The sequence below is a fragment of the Natator depressus genome, chromosome 4 (assembly GCF_965152275.1).
Source record: "Natator depressus isolate rNatDep1 chromosome 4, rNatDep2.hap1, whole genome shotgun sequence".
Taxonomy (NCBI): domain Eukaryota; kingdom Metazoa; phylum Chordata; order Testudines; family Cheloniidae; genus Natator; species Natator depressus.
The window spans coordinates 94,256,211-94,275,705 of record NC_134237.1 but is presented as its reverse complement, the minus strand read 5'-3'; positions in this window follow the sequence as shown (position 1 = coordinate 94,275,705).

Here is a 19,495-nt window from a genome sequence, read left to right as displayed (position 1 = left end):
TGTATCTTAGGAGCGTAAAGTCTTTCAGTGAGTACCCATCCTTTGTAGAACAAAACATTTACACATTTTTTTTTCTCCAAAGACGTTTACAAGACAGGCTCAATCTAGATGCAGCCTCACTGCACCATGTAAAACTATCGAATTGATGTGGATTGGAAACAGACATGATAGTATGATTAAACACAGAGGCTGCAACTTTTAAAAAAAAATATTACTCAGCTGGGGTAACCACCCCAAACTACCTGGCAGGATTGTTCCAGTGCAGTTCTCAAATGGGCATCAATGACCCTGGTGGAGTATAAACCTGAAGGTGAGTGTGAAGGCCATGCCCCTGCTGGACCATCAGGCCTGCCCTCGGATCCTGACTGGAAGCTAGGGACAGGAGCAATAAGACAAGGGGAGCCAGAGATGCGAGAGAAAGGGGCATACCTCCTCACTATGCATTGCTGTGCCCAGAATCAATGCCCAAGTCGTCTACTGGGTTATGGGGAACCCATTCGGACACTCTCTAACTCAACCACCACACTGGAAAATGCCAAAGGTGCAACAATTGTAATTTAAATCCCCAAAACCAGAGCTCCTGGATGTTGGATGGGAGGCGAGAAAACAGCCAACAGTTTGCCATATGGGAAGAATTCCCTCCAGACTCCAATACTAGTGATCAGCCTAGCCCCTAGCATTGCTGGAGATCCAGCAAATAGATTAAGGTTGGGAAGGGTGGAGCTGAAACAGGGAGCCCATGAGGGCAACAAACTGTAACAAACAATAGGTGTCAGTCCCGTGGCTCCAGCAACACCTTCATAGTCCAATGGCAGCAGAAGTGAGTGGGACGAGCCCTGGAGCCCGGTCTCAGATGCAGCTTATGACATTCCCCCTGCCGCCACACCCTGTAACATGAAAAAGGAAAGAGAGAGGCAGCAGCCCTCACATGCTGAACACTCAGGGGAACTGGAGAGATAAAGGAAAAGTGACACTGTCGCAGTTACTCCCAATTGAGATCCCAGAAGTGACACTACTGCTTCCAACCCCTTCAGAGCCACACCCATTAGTGAGGTCAGCATTTGTAGTTGTTACCTGGGCTAAGGACATAATTACAGTGTACCACAGCATACTGTGAAGTCCCCAAGTTATTTTCACACCTGCAGCAGGGTTCTTTGCAATTTACACTGACATCTGAGAAATGATTACAAACAAAAGTTACATGAACATAGAATCATAGAAGATTCAAGCCCTCAAAGCAGGGCCATCCTCAACTAAATAATCCCACCCAGGGCTTTGTCAAGCCAGGCTTTAAACCTCTAAGGATGGAGATTCCACCACTTCCGTAGGTAACCCATTCCAGTGCTTCACCACCCTCCTAGTGAAATAGCTTTTCCTAATATCGAACCTAAATGTCCCCACTGCAACTTGAGACCATTGCTCCTTGTTCTGTTATCTGCCACCACTGAAAACAGCCGAGCTCCATCCTCTTTGGAACCCCCCCTTCAGGTAGTTGAAGGCTGCTATCAAATCCCCCCTCACTCTTCTTTTCTGCAGACTATATAAGCTCAGTTCCCTCAGCCTCTCCTCATAAGTCATGTGCCCCAGCACCCTAATCATTTTTGTTGCCCTCCACTGGACTCTCTCCAATTCGTCCACATCTTTTCTGTAGTGTGGGCCCCCAAAACTGGATGCAATACTCCAGATGTGGCCTCACCAGTGCCAAATAGAGGGAAATAATTACTTCCCGTGATCTTCTGGCAATGCTCCTACTAATGCAGCCCAACATGCCGTTAGCCTTCGTGGCAACAAGGGCACACTGTTGACTCATATCCAGCTTCTCATCCACTGTAATTCCCCCTTTTCTGCAGAACTGCCGCTTAGCTGGTCGGTCCCCAGCCTGTAGCAGTGCATGGGATTCTTCTGTGCTAAGTGCAGGACTCTGCATTTATCTTTTTTGACCCTCAGATTTCTTTTGGCCCAATATTCCAATGTGTCAAGGTCACTCTGGACCCTATCCCTACCCTCCAGTATATCTACCAGCTTAGTGTCACCTGAGTCCTTGCTGAGAGTGCAATCCATCCCATCATCCAGATCATTAATGAAGATGTTGAACAGACCCATCCCCAGGACCGACCTCCACTTAATACCGGCTGCCAGCTAGACATCGAGCTATTGATCACTACCCATTGAGTCCAACAATCTAGCCAGCTTTCTATCCACTTTACAGTCCATTCATCCAATCCGTACTTCTTTAAACTTGCTGGCAAAAATACTGTGGGAGACCATATCAAAAGCTTTGCTAAAGTCAAGGTATATCACATCCACAGCTTTCCCCATGTCCACAGTGATCTCATCACAGAAGGCAATAAGGTTGGTCAGGCATGACTTGCTCTTGGTGAATCCATGTTGACTGTTCATGATCACTTTCCTCTCCTCCAAGTGCTTCAAAATGAATTCCTTGAGGACCTGCTCCATGATTTTTCCAGGGACTGAGGTGAGCCTGACCAGTCTGTAGTTCCCTGGATTCTCCTTCTTCCCTTTTTTAAAGATGGGCACTATATTTGCCTTTTTCCAAATCATCTGGGACCTCCCCCAATCACCACGAGTTTTCAGAGATAATGGCCAATAGCTCTGCAATCACATCAACCAACACCCTCAGCACCCTCGGATGCATTAGATCCGGACCCAGGGACTTGTGCATGTCCAGCTTCTCTAAATAGTCCTTAACCTGTTCTTTCACAGCTGAGGGCTGCTCACCTCCTCCCCATACTGGGCTGCCCAGTGCAGCAGTCTGGGAGCTGACCGTGTCTGTGAAGACCAAGGCAAAGAAGCATTGAGTCTTGTTGTTAACATATCTGTAGAAACCCTTCCTGTTACTCTTCATATCTCAGGATATGCAATACCTGATATAAATTTTTTTGCTAGACTTGATATTAATTTGCATCACCTGTAACCACAACATCCAACAACATTTTGAAAGCACTAAAATGATTACCAAGGACTATTTAAAAAGTGACAAATCATTCTGAATTTTCAAAGATCTTTGCTTTTTTGCTAAATCCCCATTTATCTCTGCATTTTGAACTTGTGTTGTCAAAGCTTTCACCTTTGATTAATATATGACTTCCTGAATATTAATTTGTGTTTAGGAAAGCACATTCTGTTGGAATTGCTTTGCAAAGTTATGTGAAAATGACCTTTTAAGAAGCTTTGATACTGAAAACTTTTAGGTTATCAACATTGGTATTTTATTCTGTTTTCAGTGCTATTGGTCACTATTCATTAGGTAAGACAGAGCTGCCTTCATGACCATTAGAACTTGTGCATAGCCTTAAACCATATTACTACTATCTTTTAATTTACCATTCAACTTTTATCCATTATTAACAGCCCTTTTGGAGTTATTGGTACTCAACAGCACTTCATTAGATAGGATTTCTTTAGGTCTTTAGAACTTGCCTCAACTTTTCAAGTTTTGGTTTTATATCATCTTGCACATGAGCGTCACAACAGAAAAAAGTCAGGGCTGACTCAGGAAAGCCTCCTTATTTGGGAAAGCACTTAGTCATGTGCTTAAATTTAAGCATGTCTTTCAGTGCTTTCCTGAATTGTGGCCGAAGAATGGATCTCTGTTTCCACTGTGCCACTAGTGTATGAGCTAACAGTTGCAGCTATAATAATGACTCATAAGTATTGCAGCTTGTTAAGCATAGTTTAAAAGTGCTGACCTCCTCGTCCACCCTCTTACTCTACCATAACAAGTTATAAATGATCTTTAAGGCCCTTTCCATAAAGAAGCCGCCCACCTTCAAAATGTATGTTTCAGTTAGGTCCTGTACCAAGGCGTGGCTCCACTCCTGTCTTCTCCCTGCAGAAACTGCACAGACTCCAGTGGTGTTGCATTCATTCAGACCTTTTATTTTAAGTTCCCTTCACCATTACCACAAGGATCCCCATATAACAGTCTAAGAATATCTACAGTGGTTTGGCCTGCTTCTCATGGGCAGATGAGACAAGAGGTCTCCCTTCCCCGAGGCCTCAATGTGACTCAGCTAGCCCTGTTCCTATTCCCATTCCCATGTCCCCCAGGGGGGCAACCATCCTGTGCCTTTTTATCAGATTTAGGCTGATGTGCTAATTGGCTTCTTATCCCACACAGCGTGCCAGATTATCTAATTACTGCAATCAGCTTTCCCTGGGGAAATAATTGGCATCTAAGTGACTAAAAGACTGGTTCACTCGTTAGCCTCTACCACTCTGTCAAGGGGCCCTTTAGGACATTGCCACCTTCACTGGACAGAAGCTTCAGATCAAGAGTTCCACTTTAATGTCAAACTCTGCATCCACAGAGAATATTTTTGTTACAGATTAATCTTCTTAAACAGCACCCTGATAATTCCACATTTAATTGGGACGGCTACCAGCTGACAGTTCCAGCATAATGCATTTCAGTTATTCTGAACAATAGTTAATAGCACATTGTAATGGTATGCCTATTGGCCTACAAGACTATTCACTGTACTTTACAGTTATCATCTGGGGTCTGCTGGCATAAATTTTCTGCTGCTGTTTGTTCTCTTTTGGCATCCTCCCTGCTGGGGGCATGTCCCCCCCCCATTAATGAAACAGAAAATATCTATAAACACAGGGCTAAATCCCATTCACTGTTGCCAAAGCGATAAAGAAGATGCAACCACTTCTTCCCATGCTCTGAAGTGTCCTTAGCCTCGGTTTGCTGGCAGCTGGGAATGGGCGACAGGGGATGTATCACTTGATGATTACCTGGTCTATTCATTCCCTCTGAAGCACCTGGCATTGGCCACTGTCAAAAGACAGGATACTGGGCTAAGTGGACCATTGGTCTCACACACTATGGCCGTTCTTAAGTTCTCCCCTACCACATTCACACAGCAGCAAACTAGAGCTGACTGAAGGAAAACAACTGATTTGTGACAAATTTCAAGGTTTCAAAACTTGTTTTTGTTCTCCATTGGGATGGGAACAAAGCTTACAGAACATTTTCGTGAAACAGAGGTGTCTTGGAAATGTCTCTTTTTGGAATGAAAAGGTCAGGTTTTGATTCCTCTCCCTCTCTCTTCAGACGTAAACAGAGTGTCCACCCTGTATCTCAGGAACCTTCCATCAAATACTAAACTTTGCAAACCTCAAAAACTTTGCTGAAATCAATCTCCACAAAACATTGTGCCTTTGACCAAAAAAACAGCATCTTTCAATGAAAGCACATTTTGTTGAAAATGTTCTGATCAGCTCTAATGGAAGGTATGCTCACTTGCTGGCCAGTGCTTCATGACTCAAAGGGCAATGAGCATCAGACTGGGGCCCAGGCCCCTAATCCCTTTGTGCATTTTCTGCAGTAGATTTTACTTGCTAGGAAACTGCATAATATTCTTTTAGGGGGCAGAATACATCCCTCTGGCCTTGCCTAGGTCCTCCTCTTCTGCACTGCAAGGCTGGCACCCTCTGCTCCTCCACCCCAGGACATTTACATGATGCAGGGCAGAATTTTACCCACAAAGCATACATAGGACCTGCTGGTACTTTGGACAATTGCTTAATTGGTACATTTGTGTATCTACCAGGATAGGCCAAGTAAGAAGATTCTACTATAGTTATTTGCCTTAAATGCACATTGTAGCAGACACCAACATTATAACTTTTTAGATTAAATCTATTGCATTATAATCAGAGACCATTTGCTATTATAATGATTTTAACCTTGGGTTTCATAATATCCTGAAATTACTTCTTTTGCCATCTGATTTCCTCCCATGCTCGTACGCATTTGACAGGAAATGTATTCAGATTCTGTTCAGTTCCTTGGCATGTATAACACTGGTCTATTGGTTCTATTAGAAATTATTAGGAGTTGTGGGTTAAGCCTAAGGAATCACATAACGTGCAATTTGCCCGAGACGTTTCCCCCCCCCACACCTACAGAATACAAGGTTAGCCAAAATAAAAGTCTTGCTAAAGGAGAATTAGAAAGATGGAAATGATTGATTAGTGAGCATCTGTTTCTTTTTGAGTTACTGTTTTTCCCCCCTCGGTCATGCAATGACAACAATTCTGTGGGAAGCTAATTTTATAGCCAGGTTGCTTTTAGCTGAGAAAAGTAAAGCAACTTGTCTATAAAGTTACCTGGGCCTGATCCTGTCAGATGCTGAGTACCTGCTGAGGTGCTGACTGAACTGGAAGCCTCAGCACCAGGCCCATTGTGAGTTAATGACTCAGTTGAGAAACCACATGCAAAGCACACTTTTACAGGAGCTAGAGAACTAATATTTCATAGGAGTAAAAGTTCTGTGACTAAGACATGAATACATGAAATAATGATACTTACCTACTTCATAGGATGGCATGTGGAATCCTTGGATGGGTGACTCAATAGAAGTGTTTTTACCATTCCTAATTTTCAAATTTCACATTGTTTTACTAGCACAAGAACCACAAGATGGAAAGACTTTATAAAAGGAAAGAAGACTGAGTTAAATGAAATTGGAGGAAAAGGAGAGAGAAAAAGTACATTAGACAGTCTAATTGAACCGAAGATGCAGAAATCCCTGGTGTATGTATAAGTGGGAGCTGGCCAAAACTGTTTGAAACTTGTTAGTTTAAAAGGGTCTTTTTTTAAACAAGAAAATTTTCCACAGAAAATATTCATTTTTTCAAAAATTTGATTTTTTTTTTAAATTTTGTTTGAACAAACAGTTAGCTCCCTGGAACGACAGCTGCCTAGCTCTGGCAGAATTTAGAGCAGCAGGGGGGCTGCTCTAATTTACTTCCACCACTGCTACAAGGTTTGTAATGGGCGTTATGCCATTGAAGGATCAAGAATTGTGGAGCTTTGCTCCACCATGACCCTTTCTGGAAATGGGCAACAAGAGATGGATCTCTCAGTGATTGCCTGTTCTGCTCATTCCCTCTGAAGCACCTGGCATGGGCCACTATCAGAAGACAGGATACTGGTCTGGATGGACATTGTTCTTACCCAGGATGGTCATTCTTATGTCCATGCCATGCCCCCAGTACACCCCTCTCTTCACTTTTGATAGGAATGCTGAGATGGCTGGCTCAGGGGCAATGAAGCCACCTCTGCCAGCTTTCCACCAGCAGAGAGTTCCCTACACAAGAATTCTTCCTGGCTACCTCTGGCTATTTTAAGGACACTTTGTGCCACTTACTTATGCAGCAAAAAGTGACTTTAGTGGATTAGAGAGCTCATCCCAACATATACATTACAGTATTTTGTGAGTTTTTTTCTATTTATTATTATATCCTTCTTGCTCCAGTGTTGGTACACAGGGTAGAAACTAATCTATTCCATCCCTTTTTGTCATTAGCTGCTGCTTCCATTTGCTCTGTTGTGGTGTTCTGCCCTTCCTGCTAAGGGTTTGATTTAAGGTTTTTCTTGGAAGTCCTTGTTTCCTCATACCACATGGTTTCCACTTGACATCGAAGAGTCTGGGACATGTTTTCTGGATGGCAGCACACAAATATGTCCAAACACTTCCTTCTAATTCTAGTGGTGGTGAATGGCTGGTTGATAACTTCTCGGATCTCTTTACAGGTGATAAAGTCTCTCTAGCCAATTCCCAGAATCTTTCATAGACACATTTTCAAAGCCATTTAGTTTTGTAACATTGTAATAGAGCTCCAGCTTTTGCAGTCATATGTTAGCATCAAGATTATATTTGAGTTTAAAATTCTCAGTTGAGTTTTAGTACTGTATATCTGATTTCCATATGTTATTGAGTTTAGTGAATGCTTGGGATACCTTTCAAAATTCTTTATTAAAGAAGGTGGGTGAGGTAATATCTTTTTTGGATCAATTTCTGTTGGCAAGAGACAAGCTTTCAAGCTACGCAGAGCTTTTCTTCTGGTCTGGGGAAGGTACTCAGATGGTATTTCTACACTGCACTGGAAACTCAGGGTTTGAACGAAGGCTGAAGCCTAGTCGTCCCCCCCCCCACCCCCCCGTCTTCCATTTACACACAAATGTCCCTAACTCAGGGCTCAGACCCAGGTTTCCAGGACCGCATGGGGGTGGAGGATTTGAGCATGAGTCAAGCTGGGCCCAAGAGCTCAAACCCTATTGCTTTGTATTGTAGGCCCAGCCCCATTGGATTCATGTTGTGGGAGTCCATCAAAATATCCCTCAATCCCTCTGGACAGTACAGTTTGGTGGACATCAAGTTTTTCCCACGCTGCATCATGAACAAAAGGTCTAAAGAGGCCACATTTTGAGAGGGCGCTAGAAGTGGGACCGCTAAACACTGAAGATGGAGTGGAGGTTAAGTTTAATCTAGGCACAGCCCAATCTCTAAACAAATACTTTGCCTCAGTCTTTAATAAGGCTAAAGAGGATCTTAGAGATAATGGTAGCATGACAAATGGGAATGAGGATATGGAGGTAGATATTACCAATCTGAGGTAGAAGCGAAACTCGAACAGCTTAATGGGACTAAATTGGGGGGCCCAGATAATCTTCATCCAAGAATATTAAAGGAATTGGCACCCGAAATTGCAAGCCCATTAGCAAGAATTTTTAATGAATCTGTAAACTCAGGAATTGTACCATATGATTGAAGAATTGCTAACATAGTTCCTATTTTTAAGAAAGGGGAAAAATGTGATCCAGGTAACTACAGGCCTGTTAGTTTGACATCTGTAATATGCAAGGTCTTGGAAAATATTCTGAAGGAGAAAGTAGTTAAGGACATTGAAGTCAATGGTAAATGGGACAAAATACAACACGGTTTTACAAAAAAGTAGATTTTGCCAAACCAACCCGATCTCCTTCTTTGAGAAAGGAACAGATTTTTTAGACAAAGGAAACACAATGGATCTAATTTACCTAGATTTCAGTAAGACGTTTGATATCGTGCCACATGGGGAATTAGTTAAATTGGAAAAGATGGGGATCAATATGAACATTGAAAGGTGGATAAGGAATTGGTTAAAGGGGAGACAACAACGGGTCCTACTGAAAGGTGAACTGTCAGGCTGGAGGGAGGTTACTAGTGGAGTTCCTCAAGGATCAGTTTTGGGACCAATCTTTTTATTACAGACCTTGGCACAAAAAGCGGGAGTGTGCTAATAAAGTCTGCGGATGATACAAAGCTGGGAGGTATTGCCAATTTAGAGAAGGACAGGGATATCATACAGGAGGATTTGGATAACCTTGTAAACTGGAGTAATAGTAACAGGATGAAATTTAATAGTGAGAAGTGCAAGGTCATGCATTTAGGGATTAATAACAAGAATTTTAGTTATAAGCTGGGGACGCATCAATTAGAAGTAACGGAGGAGGAGAAGGACCTCGGAGTATTGGTTGACCACAGGATGACTATGAGCCACCAGTGTGATATGGCCGTGAAAAAAGGTAATGTGGTCTTGGGATGCATCAGGAGAGGTATTTCCAGTAGGGATAAGGAGGTTTTAGTACCGTTATACAAGGCACTGGTGAGACCTCACCTGGAATACTGTGTGCAGTTCTGGTCTCCCATGTTTAAGAAGGATGAATTCATACTGGAACAGGTACAGAGAAGGGCTACTAGGATGATCCGAGGAATGGAAAACTTGTCTTATGGAAGGAGACTCAAGGAGCTTAGCTTGTTTAGCCTAACTAAAAGAAGGTTGAGGGGGATATGATTGCTCTCTATAAATATATCAGAGGGATAAATACCAGAGAGGGAGAGGAATTATTTAAGCTCAGTACCAATGTGGACACAAAAACAAATGGATATAAACTGGCCACCAGGAAGTTTAGACTTGAAATTAGACGAAGGTTTCTAACCATCAGAGCTGTGAAGTTGTGGAATAGCCTTCCAAGGGAAGCAGTGGGGGCAAAAGATCTATCTGGCTTTAAGATTAAACTTGATAAGTTTATGGAGGAGATGGTATGATGGGATAACATGATTTTGGTAATTAATTGATCTTTAAATATTCATGGTAAATAGGCCTAATGGCCTGTGATGGGATGTTAGATGGGGTGGGATCTGAATTACCCAGGAAAGAATTTTCTGTAGTATCTGGCTGGTGAATCTTGCCCATATGCTCAGGGTTTAGCTGATCGCCATATTTGGGGTCAGGAAGGAATTTTCCTCCAGGGAAGATTGGAAGAGGCCCTGGAGGTTTTTTGCCTTCCTCTGTGGCATGGGGCACAGGTCACTTGCTGGAGGATTCTCTGCTCCTTGAAGTCTTTAAACCATGATTTGAGGACTTCAATAGCTCAGACATAGGTGAGGTTTTTCAGTAGTGGGTGGGTGAGATTCTGTGGCCTGCGTTGTGCAGGAGGTCAGACTAGATGATCATAATGGTCCCTTCTGACCTTAGTGTCTATGAATCTATAAGTCTGGGATATGGGAGGTTGGAATCAGGCCTGCATAGTGTAATGTAGATGCTGGAGCCTAAGGTTGGGACCAAGGGTTCAACAATTCCTAACCTAGGGTTACAAATAAGTGTAGATGTTAAAGCCCTAGTTAACAAACCCAGCGTCTCCTACCTCAAGTTCTACTAATCCCATGGCTTACGGTGCAGTGTAGACATACCTTGTATTTGGTTGTGACACTGAGTAAAACATAGTCTAAGAAACCATTCAAGGTGAAGAGGCCCATTAACACCTCTCCAGTCATAGGACAAAAAGGGGGTTAGCGAGTTATAGATTGTAGTAACTTTACTAGACACTAAAAACCATTATCTTAATACAGACACTGGATTTATGGCTTATTACAACAATCTGTAAACTACTAATCCCCCTTTTTTGTCCTATGACTGAAGAGATGTTAACAGAACACTTCACCTTGAACAGTCTCTTAGAATGTGTTTACTACTTTTGCTAAACAATTTGTTCCATTTTATATTTACTTGAGACACTCTTGGTATGTCTACACTGCAATTAGATACCCACAGCTGGCCCATGCCAACTGACTTGGGCTGGAGGGGCTTGGCTAAGGGACTAACTGCTGTGTAGACATTCGGGCTCAAGATATCCGATTTTCAAAGCTATTTGGTTTTGCATAAGTGATTTTGAGCCCTGCTTGGCCTGCGGTTTCTGCCAGCATGTCTGTCTTTGTAGTTTTACGAGGGTGTGGCTCAATTAGCATGATACTATCAGCAAAGTCTAGGTCTTCTAAGCATTTGCTATCTAGCTATGCAAATGTTTGCATTGCTAATTCATTTCTTCATTATGCAGTCTATGCAATGCTGAACAGCAGAGGTAGAATGCAGCCCTGTTCATGCCAATGTCCATGCTGAGCCATTCTGACATCTGGTTGTTCACTCTTACAGCACACTTTGCGCTGCTGTACATAGCCTTAATGAGGTTGGCAACTTTAGCTGGAATTCTGTAAGAGTGAAGAATATTCCACAATGTATGCCTATGCAGACTGTCACATGCCTTTTGAAAAAAAAAAATCAATGAAATTGATAGGGAGCCTGCTATTCTATAGATTCTTCTATAAGGGTCGGTGTGAATATCTGATCTACACAGCATCTCTTGGGCCTGAATCCAGCCTGTCTGCCCCTAATCAGCATGGATTCACCAAGGGAAGGTCATGCCTGACTAATCTAATAGCCTTCTATGATGAGATTACTGATTCTGTGGATGAAGGGAAAGCAGTGGATGTATTGTTTCTTGACTTTAGCAAAGCTTTTGACATGGTCTCCCACAGTATTCTTGTCAGCAAGTTAAAGTAGTATGGGCTGGATGAATGGACTATAAGGTGGGTAGAAAGTTGGCTAGATTGTCGGGCTCAACGGGTAGTGATCAATGGCTCCATGTCTAGTTGGCAGCTGGTGTCAAGTGGAGTGCCCCGGGGTCGGTCCTGGGGCTGGTTTTGTTCAATATCTTCATAAATGATCTGGAGGATGGTGTGGATTGCACTCTCAGCAAATTTGTGGATGATACTAAACTAGGAGGAGTGGTAGATACGTTGGAGGGCAGAGATAGGATACAGAGGGACCTAGACAAATTGGAGGATTGGGCCAAAAGAAACCTGATGAGGTTCAATAAGGATAAGTGCAGGGTCCTACACTTAGGACGGAAGAACCCAATGCACAGCTACAGACTAGGGACCGAATGGCTAGGCAGCAGTTCTGCGGAAAAGGACCTAGGGGTTACAGTGGACGAGAAGCTGGATATGAGTCAGCAGTGTGCCCTTGTTGCCAAGAAGGCCAATGGCATTTTGGGATGTATAAGTAGGGGCATAGCGAGCAGATCGAGGGATGTGATTGTTCCCCTCTATTCGACATTGGTGAGGCCTCATCTGGAGTACTGTGTCCAGTTTTGGGCCCCACACTACAAGAAGGATGTGGATAAATTGGAGAGAGTCCAGCGAAGGGCAACAAAAATGATTAGGGGTCTGGAACACCTGACTTATGAGGAGAGGCTGAGGGAACTGGGATTGTTTAGTCTGCAGAAGAGAAGAATGAGGGGGGATTTGATAGCTGCTTTCAACTACCTGAGAGGTGGTTCCAAAGAGGATGGTTCTAGACTATTCTCAGTGGTAGAAGATGACAGGACAAGGAGTAATGGTCTCAAGTTGCAGTGGGGGAGGTTTAGGTTGGATATTAGGAAAAACTTTCACTAGGAGGGTGGTGAAACACTGGAATGCGTTACCTAGGGAGGTGGTAGAATCTCCTTCCTTAGAAGTTTTTAAGGTCAGGCTTGACAAAGCCCTGGCTGGGATGATTTAGTTGGGGATTGGTCCTGCTTTGAGCAGGGGGTTGGACTAGATGACCTCCTGAGGTCCCTTCCAACCCTGATATTCTATGATTCTATTGCCTCCACTGCCTCTTTCTACCAGCATATCACATCACAGTACAGAAGATGTTCCCTACAAACAGAGTAGTAGGACTCCTTTCCAGTTAAGGTCACTGTTCGGGATATTCTGATAACTGTTCCATATTTCCACTGGTCAGGAAGAGGCTTTTTTACCCATACTTCATTAACAGCTCTGCCAATTTCATGATGGTGATAATATCAAGTGCTTTTAGCATTTCTGTTGTATTTTGATCCTATCCCACTGCTTTGTTGTTTTTCAGCTTCCTGAGTGCTACCTGTACTTCTGACATGTTGATATCAAGTGTATCAGGTTTGCACATTTCATCAAACTCCAGTACTGAGGTAGGGTGGAGTCTTGTTGAGACTTCTTTGAAATGCTCTGCCCATCCATTATTCTGTTCTACCTCACTTGAAAGCATTTTCTCATCTTTACTTTATATTGGTCCATTTCCTGTTTGGATGTTTCTGCACAGGGTTTTAGTCACTTGGTAAACAGCTCTGTGATTTTCTATCATAGAATCAGCTGCTAGGTCTGCAACATGCATGGTTCATCTTTCCTTCCTTTATTTTTCCCCCCCGACTGCTTTATCTGCTTTCTTGTACTCCTTTCCAGTATTTCATTGGTCTTAGCATTCAAGAGTTTTCCTTTCAGTGCTTTTCTATCCTTAATAAGATGTCATGTCTCTTTACTTATCCAATTCTTGCTCGATTTATGCTGACATCCAACTGTGACAGCTGCAGCTTGAATCACATTGTCTCTCAGCACTGCCGGTTTTTTGTAGTTCCTCTCTCTAAATGCAGTGACAAAGAGATTATGAATATAAACATGGATGCAATTCTATTAACGTTATGTCCAAAAAGTAACAGTGTGATTCTCAAACCTTTCTCCTCCCCAAACAGCCCCCCCTCTGAATCAAGTCTCCATGAGAAAAAGCCTGCCGTGAAGCACAACAAACTCAGATTCTACTGGAGTAAGAGGGAAGCAAACTCCAGACTTGTGAACCTTCTTCTAAAAATATCTGGTCAACAGCACCCAGGCTTTCAAATGCAGGAACAGTCAGTTCAAGCATCCCTGCTAGTTTCAACGGTCAGTTTGGCATGCAAAATGTGAGGCAACCTCTGCAGTACCCAGGCTACTGCTACCAGCTAATTGGAAGCCTAGAGTGCAGTCTCTGAGCACACAGCTAAGGGGCTACCTATGTGAAACACCACTAAATAAGAAGGCAGCTGCATTCTTCTTTAGCTGAATTTCCAAGTGGTCTTCACATCAACTTCTGTGTTAGTTTCAGCTTCCTTGTTACAAAACTTTTATTCATTATATCTAAAGATTGGAATTTTTGAAAGAATTAAGATATTAATGGTAGAGAAAACATATCTAATTAATAGTTTGAAGAGTCTTATTTGTTTTTAAAGATTGCTAGAATTTGTTTCCTTGTGATTTCTTTTTCTAGGATTCTATATCAGGGATATTTGCATGGATATCTTTGTGTGCTGTTGAATCACTGCAATAGTAAATGGGCTTTAGAGTCTTGAGAGGATTTCTAAAAAAGCTATAGTCCTCCCGTAACATCTGAGAGATAGCAAACAACCAACATCTTTGGTCTGATTAGTTAATACTATCTCAGTGGGCTCCTATGGCCATAATAATGAGTCAGCAACATTAGTAGAAATACTGATTGCTTGAAGACTCTTGGGGCCAGATCTTCCACATGTGTAAACCATCACAGCTCTATTGAAGTCAATGAAGCCATGACTATTTACACGAGCTGAAGATATGGCCTGGTTGCCTATCACCAACCATTATCACAGATGCCTCATTTCTGTAGTCTAGAAGACTGAGTGCAGCAAAGCAGCCAGAACTTCCCAGGTTACATGTGATCACTGGCTTGGCCAGCGATGACATAACTGAAGACAATGGAATAGCATATTTGCCACTGAAGGACCAAAATGGACACCATGTAGAATCGAGCACCTGGGTTTATTATGCACAGCACTGGCAGAGTGTTACCTTGCTTATTAGGCTCAGAGACACTGCCAATCAATTGATTAGTGGATTATATGGATTAACCATGGGAGGAGGGAAATGATGATGGGGGTAGGTAGTTCAAAACTCCTGGATAGGTTTAGCAGCAAGACAAGATAAGCACAGTAGCCAATAGTCAAAGATTAAATAATGTCTCCGCCCAGGGTTTCAAGTTAACAAGTAACATACAATTAGTACTTCAAACAATGTATAAGTATTAGCATAAAATATATATGTTGAATTCTGATTTGGGGTCCATAGAAATAAAGTAGCTCCTCTGATTGTCCAACAGGTACATATCTAGAGGTTAAAGCAAAGAGATAATGAAAAAGTACATGGCAATAAAGATTGTTTTTCAGTTGCTCATTTGTGTTTCTAAGCCAGGCACTGGTAGTGTCTTGGGAGGAGGGGTGTGCATCTGTGAGAGGGAGGATGTCATATCTCCTACTGACATGTCTGAGCCTCTTCCATAAACTCAAGGTTGATGTGTGGGAAGGCATCTCTTCCTACAGAAGAAACAGGGCCCCTTTCATTCCTTTGGTCTGTTTTCAGCTTTCAGATAAAGCCACCAATTATGGCTCCCTACCTGGCACTTTACTGACCAAGCTTATCCTAGCAAAAAGGAAGGTTCTTTTAGCTAGCATTGTTCACTATTTACTAGGCCTCCAGCCTCTTGACCAAACTCTGGACTTTGGGCCTGTAAAAAGAGGTGACCGACTATATATATCAGGTTGCTACATAAACAGCACATGGATTTCGGCCCTTCAGTCACAAAAGGTAGATTTGATCTTGTAGGCAACCTGTTTCATCTAACACTGAGTTACCTATTTTTATATACTCTGTTCATATGATGCATGTGTTTTATTTTGCATGTTTCTAAGGATGTTTGACAGCTCAAACACATGTGGATTAGATAGTCTGGGTGCTTGGGATGAACCATGAGGCCCTGGCTACTGCCAAAAGCAGGTTACTGGACAAAATGGTCTAAACCAGTGTTTCTCAAGCTATCTGATGTGGGGGACCTGCAAATTTTTTTTTCCCCAATGTGCGCACAGACTGGCAGCCAGTGGCTTGTGGACCAGCACCGATCCGCAGACCACCACTTTGAGTAGCACTGATCTAAACTGTTCTGTTGTGGCGTGGCAACGTCTATGTCCTAATAAACATTGTTCCTAATCCTACAATCAAGCACACCAACATCTGGTTAAGGCAGCGAAAAACTCCATTTATTTTTTCCTGCCAAAGAAAGAATCTGAGTTGTTACAAAAGCTGCACCTGATGTATAAAGTGATAATTCTTACACACGGAGGGCTCATTAGTATTTTTCTGAAACGTCAACTACTTGTATTCAGCAGCTCTGACTCAGTGAGATTTGGTATTCCTCATTCTCCATCTGTGTTGTAGTTCACAGATTTTACATGTAAGAAATATGACCTATTTATGATGTTCTAGAAGCCAGCTGTTTCCAAATTTTCCTTTCCTTAAAGAGATGCCATTTGTTAATGATGCACAACCAAACTCTGAAGCATCTGTCCATATCAGGTCCATTTTTAGGGATGTTAATTATGAGAACCACATAAGATTCCACATTATTCTAAGCAACTGAAAAAAATAAAATAATCAAAGAACTGGTTGATCAAGTGACATTGTAGTAAATTTGTGTATAAATGACCTTCACTGGAAGCATGCAATATCTTATAAAATCTATTCATAGCAAAGGATTGCATTAGTATTTTCTTTTAGATAAGCAACCATTCTTTAGAGTTAGAATTTCTACTACATAAGGAAGAAACTGTTGTACAGACGACCCCTTTAAGTATCCATTTGCAGCATTGGATTAACTAGTATCCTGCGATACACAACAAAAACCATAAGAGTCTGAAGTTCTTGTGAATAAAGAGCTACTGTGCGGGAAGCCATGCACTTCAATAACCCTTTAAATGTCCTTTGGGTAATTAAAACTGCTGAATGTCATTTAATATTTACACAATATCCTGGTTTCAAAAAAAAAAAATCCAAGGTGTTTTGATGACAGTGCATTACTATATTTAGTAATGCTCAAATAGGTTTTTGCCAATTTGACAAGAAAATTACACTGAAATATTTGAGATGTCCATTCTGATTCCATCATTAAGAGTGAATTCAAAGATTTAACAAAGCATGATAACAGCCTAATGACTTTTGTACAGCAAATAAATGGACTAGATTGGAGGTCAAAGTACAAAATGAGATTTGACTTGTAGTGTGGAGGCTTAACCCTCTCTGCTTTGGGCCCATTGTATAATATTAGTTCACTGTATGTACATGATTTATCATGCATTTATTAAAGAAATCTGATTTTAAACATAAGGGTTGTTAGCAACCCTATGGGATTAGACAATTCTTTGTTTTTAAGGCTAATTAGCTAGAACAAAGTGTTATGGATAAGGAAACTGCAAGAGTTGGATAGGACACTGTGTGGATATGTGGAGGAGGAGATAAAGACAACACCCCAGCCCCCATTTATGGACCTAAATGATATGGAATTTGATGACATTGTGAGTGGAGAATGGGATGAATCGTGGGGGTTTCTGCGAGAAGACCCGAAGTTCATTTTTGGCCAAGTTAAACTTAAGTTGATGGCAAAACATTCAGGAAATATCAGAGACAGGACAAAATGCAGGATTGGATGGGGAGGGAAGCAGGAGTGGAAAAGTTGATCTGTGGGTCATCAGCAGTAAGACAGTAGCTGAAATTGAGAGAGTGGATAAGAGACTTCCAGAGCAGCAGTGTCCTAGGATATTTACTAGATTGCAATGGACAGCTGAGTAGCTGCTTCCTGTCAGACTTTGAGCTCTCACATACCACTTTGCCAACAGGGATTCTCTCCTGTATTATTCCATTTCTTTTTGTATGTTCATTTCCAAGCAGTGTTCTCCTTGGCTCATATTCAAACTTTTAAAAAATATAAGCTTCTTAATAAGAAACTAAAGATGAAGGTATTCATTTTATCTAATACTAATACTCTATATGCTACATCTATTATTTCTTCTCTATATCAGGACTGTGTAACACATTTAATTCTTGATTTCCCAACTGTGCTCAAATCTCTTCATCCAAACTCATCTTGAGTAAATATACCAAAGCTGAGAGGTGGTGGAAATGAACTAGAAGAAATCATATAGCAGTTCTTCCATGACCACACAGGATGGAAATATTTGTTTGTTTTTAAATATCATTGAATTTTTAGGATGAGCCTTAAGTAAAATAAAGCTGGTAAAGAACTGGTTTCAGAAAACCTTGTCAATCAATCGTCATCTTACCAAAAATAGAACTTCGTGGATACTAAATATTTTTTGTTTGCAAAGATCTAAATATATCTCCTGCCCTGTTCCCATGCTAGGACATCTATCTTGTATCTTGAACAATTATTACACTTATGAGATTATGTATTGGGGTGCAACATGTGCTTGTCACACATTACTGTTTCTTTTCCTAGGTGGCTACTTAGTGTTAATTGAGAAAATGGAATCTGGTGAAGCACACACACAGAAACTTTATTTAATACACACAACTATAAGTGACATAGGAAAGGATCACTATACATAAATATAAGGATAAGATAAGTGTGGTAAAGTGGTTTCCTGTACAGTTCATATTTACAATCTTGCATTGTGCATACTTACACCTTATGGGGAACATTGGAAACAAAGAGGAGAAAGTAAGTAGAGCCCATCAGAAGGTAGGTCTTGATTCAGTTTACCCTGTTGAAGTCTTGTCAGGACAAGAACTGAATGTGGTATTTTATACCCTTCCTTATGGAAATAGTACTGTAATTTACCATATTTGATCCTTTATGCTGATTGCTATAAGGTCAATAGCCATCCCTATCCATATGTGGCCTTTGGGATGTCCAATATTCATGCTTGATGCTTAATTATGATGATTTATATCACTTATCTCTTAGGCCTGTTCTATATCACACCCCTGAGCAACACAGTTAAACTGACCTAACCCCTGGCGTAGACGGCAGTAGCTAGCTACTACCTGCTGGGGAGGTACAGTACCTATGCTGATGGGAGAACTTCTCACACTGGAACACACATACCTCCAAACTTCCTTCTTGCAGAACTCTGTGGTGTACTGTACCTGTTTGTGGTTACTGGTTGGTCTCCCAGCATGAAAGTGAAAAATACATGACCTGGGGTTATTGCCTTTGGTCTCTTGCATTTCAGCTACCCTTCAGGTTTTAGTATAATTACTCCCACAAAGCCTTAACTTAATATAACTGTTAGGGGGCTTATTCTTTCACCCACTTACTTCCCTGGTTCTTCTCGCATGAACAGAGAGCAACAATACCCGAAGTCCAAAGGTGCAAACAATTCGATGTTTATTGGGGTGAACTTCCAGCAAGCATGATTCCAGTTTCCTTCCTTAGTATCCTCCTTCCCAGCTCTGACACCACAGAGCCTTACACCTGTGTCCCTGTTCCCATTTCTCCCTTTAGCCAAACAGGATTCCAGTTTCCTTACTCCCATTCCCTGTTCCCATTTCCCCCTTTAGCAAAACATGGTTCCAATTTCCTTACCCCCATACCCTGTTCCCATCTCTCCCTCACACACACACACACCCCCCCCCCCCACCAAGGCCCACTCACTTCCTCATTGACTAAGTAAAACTTCAGTTCTGCTTAGCTATACCTTAAC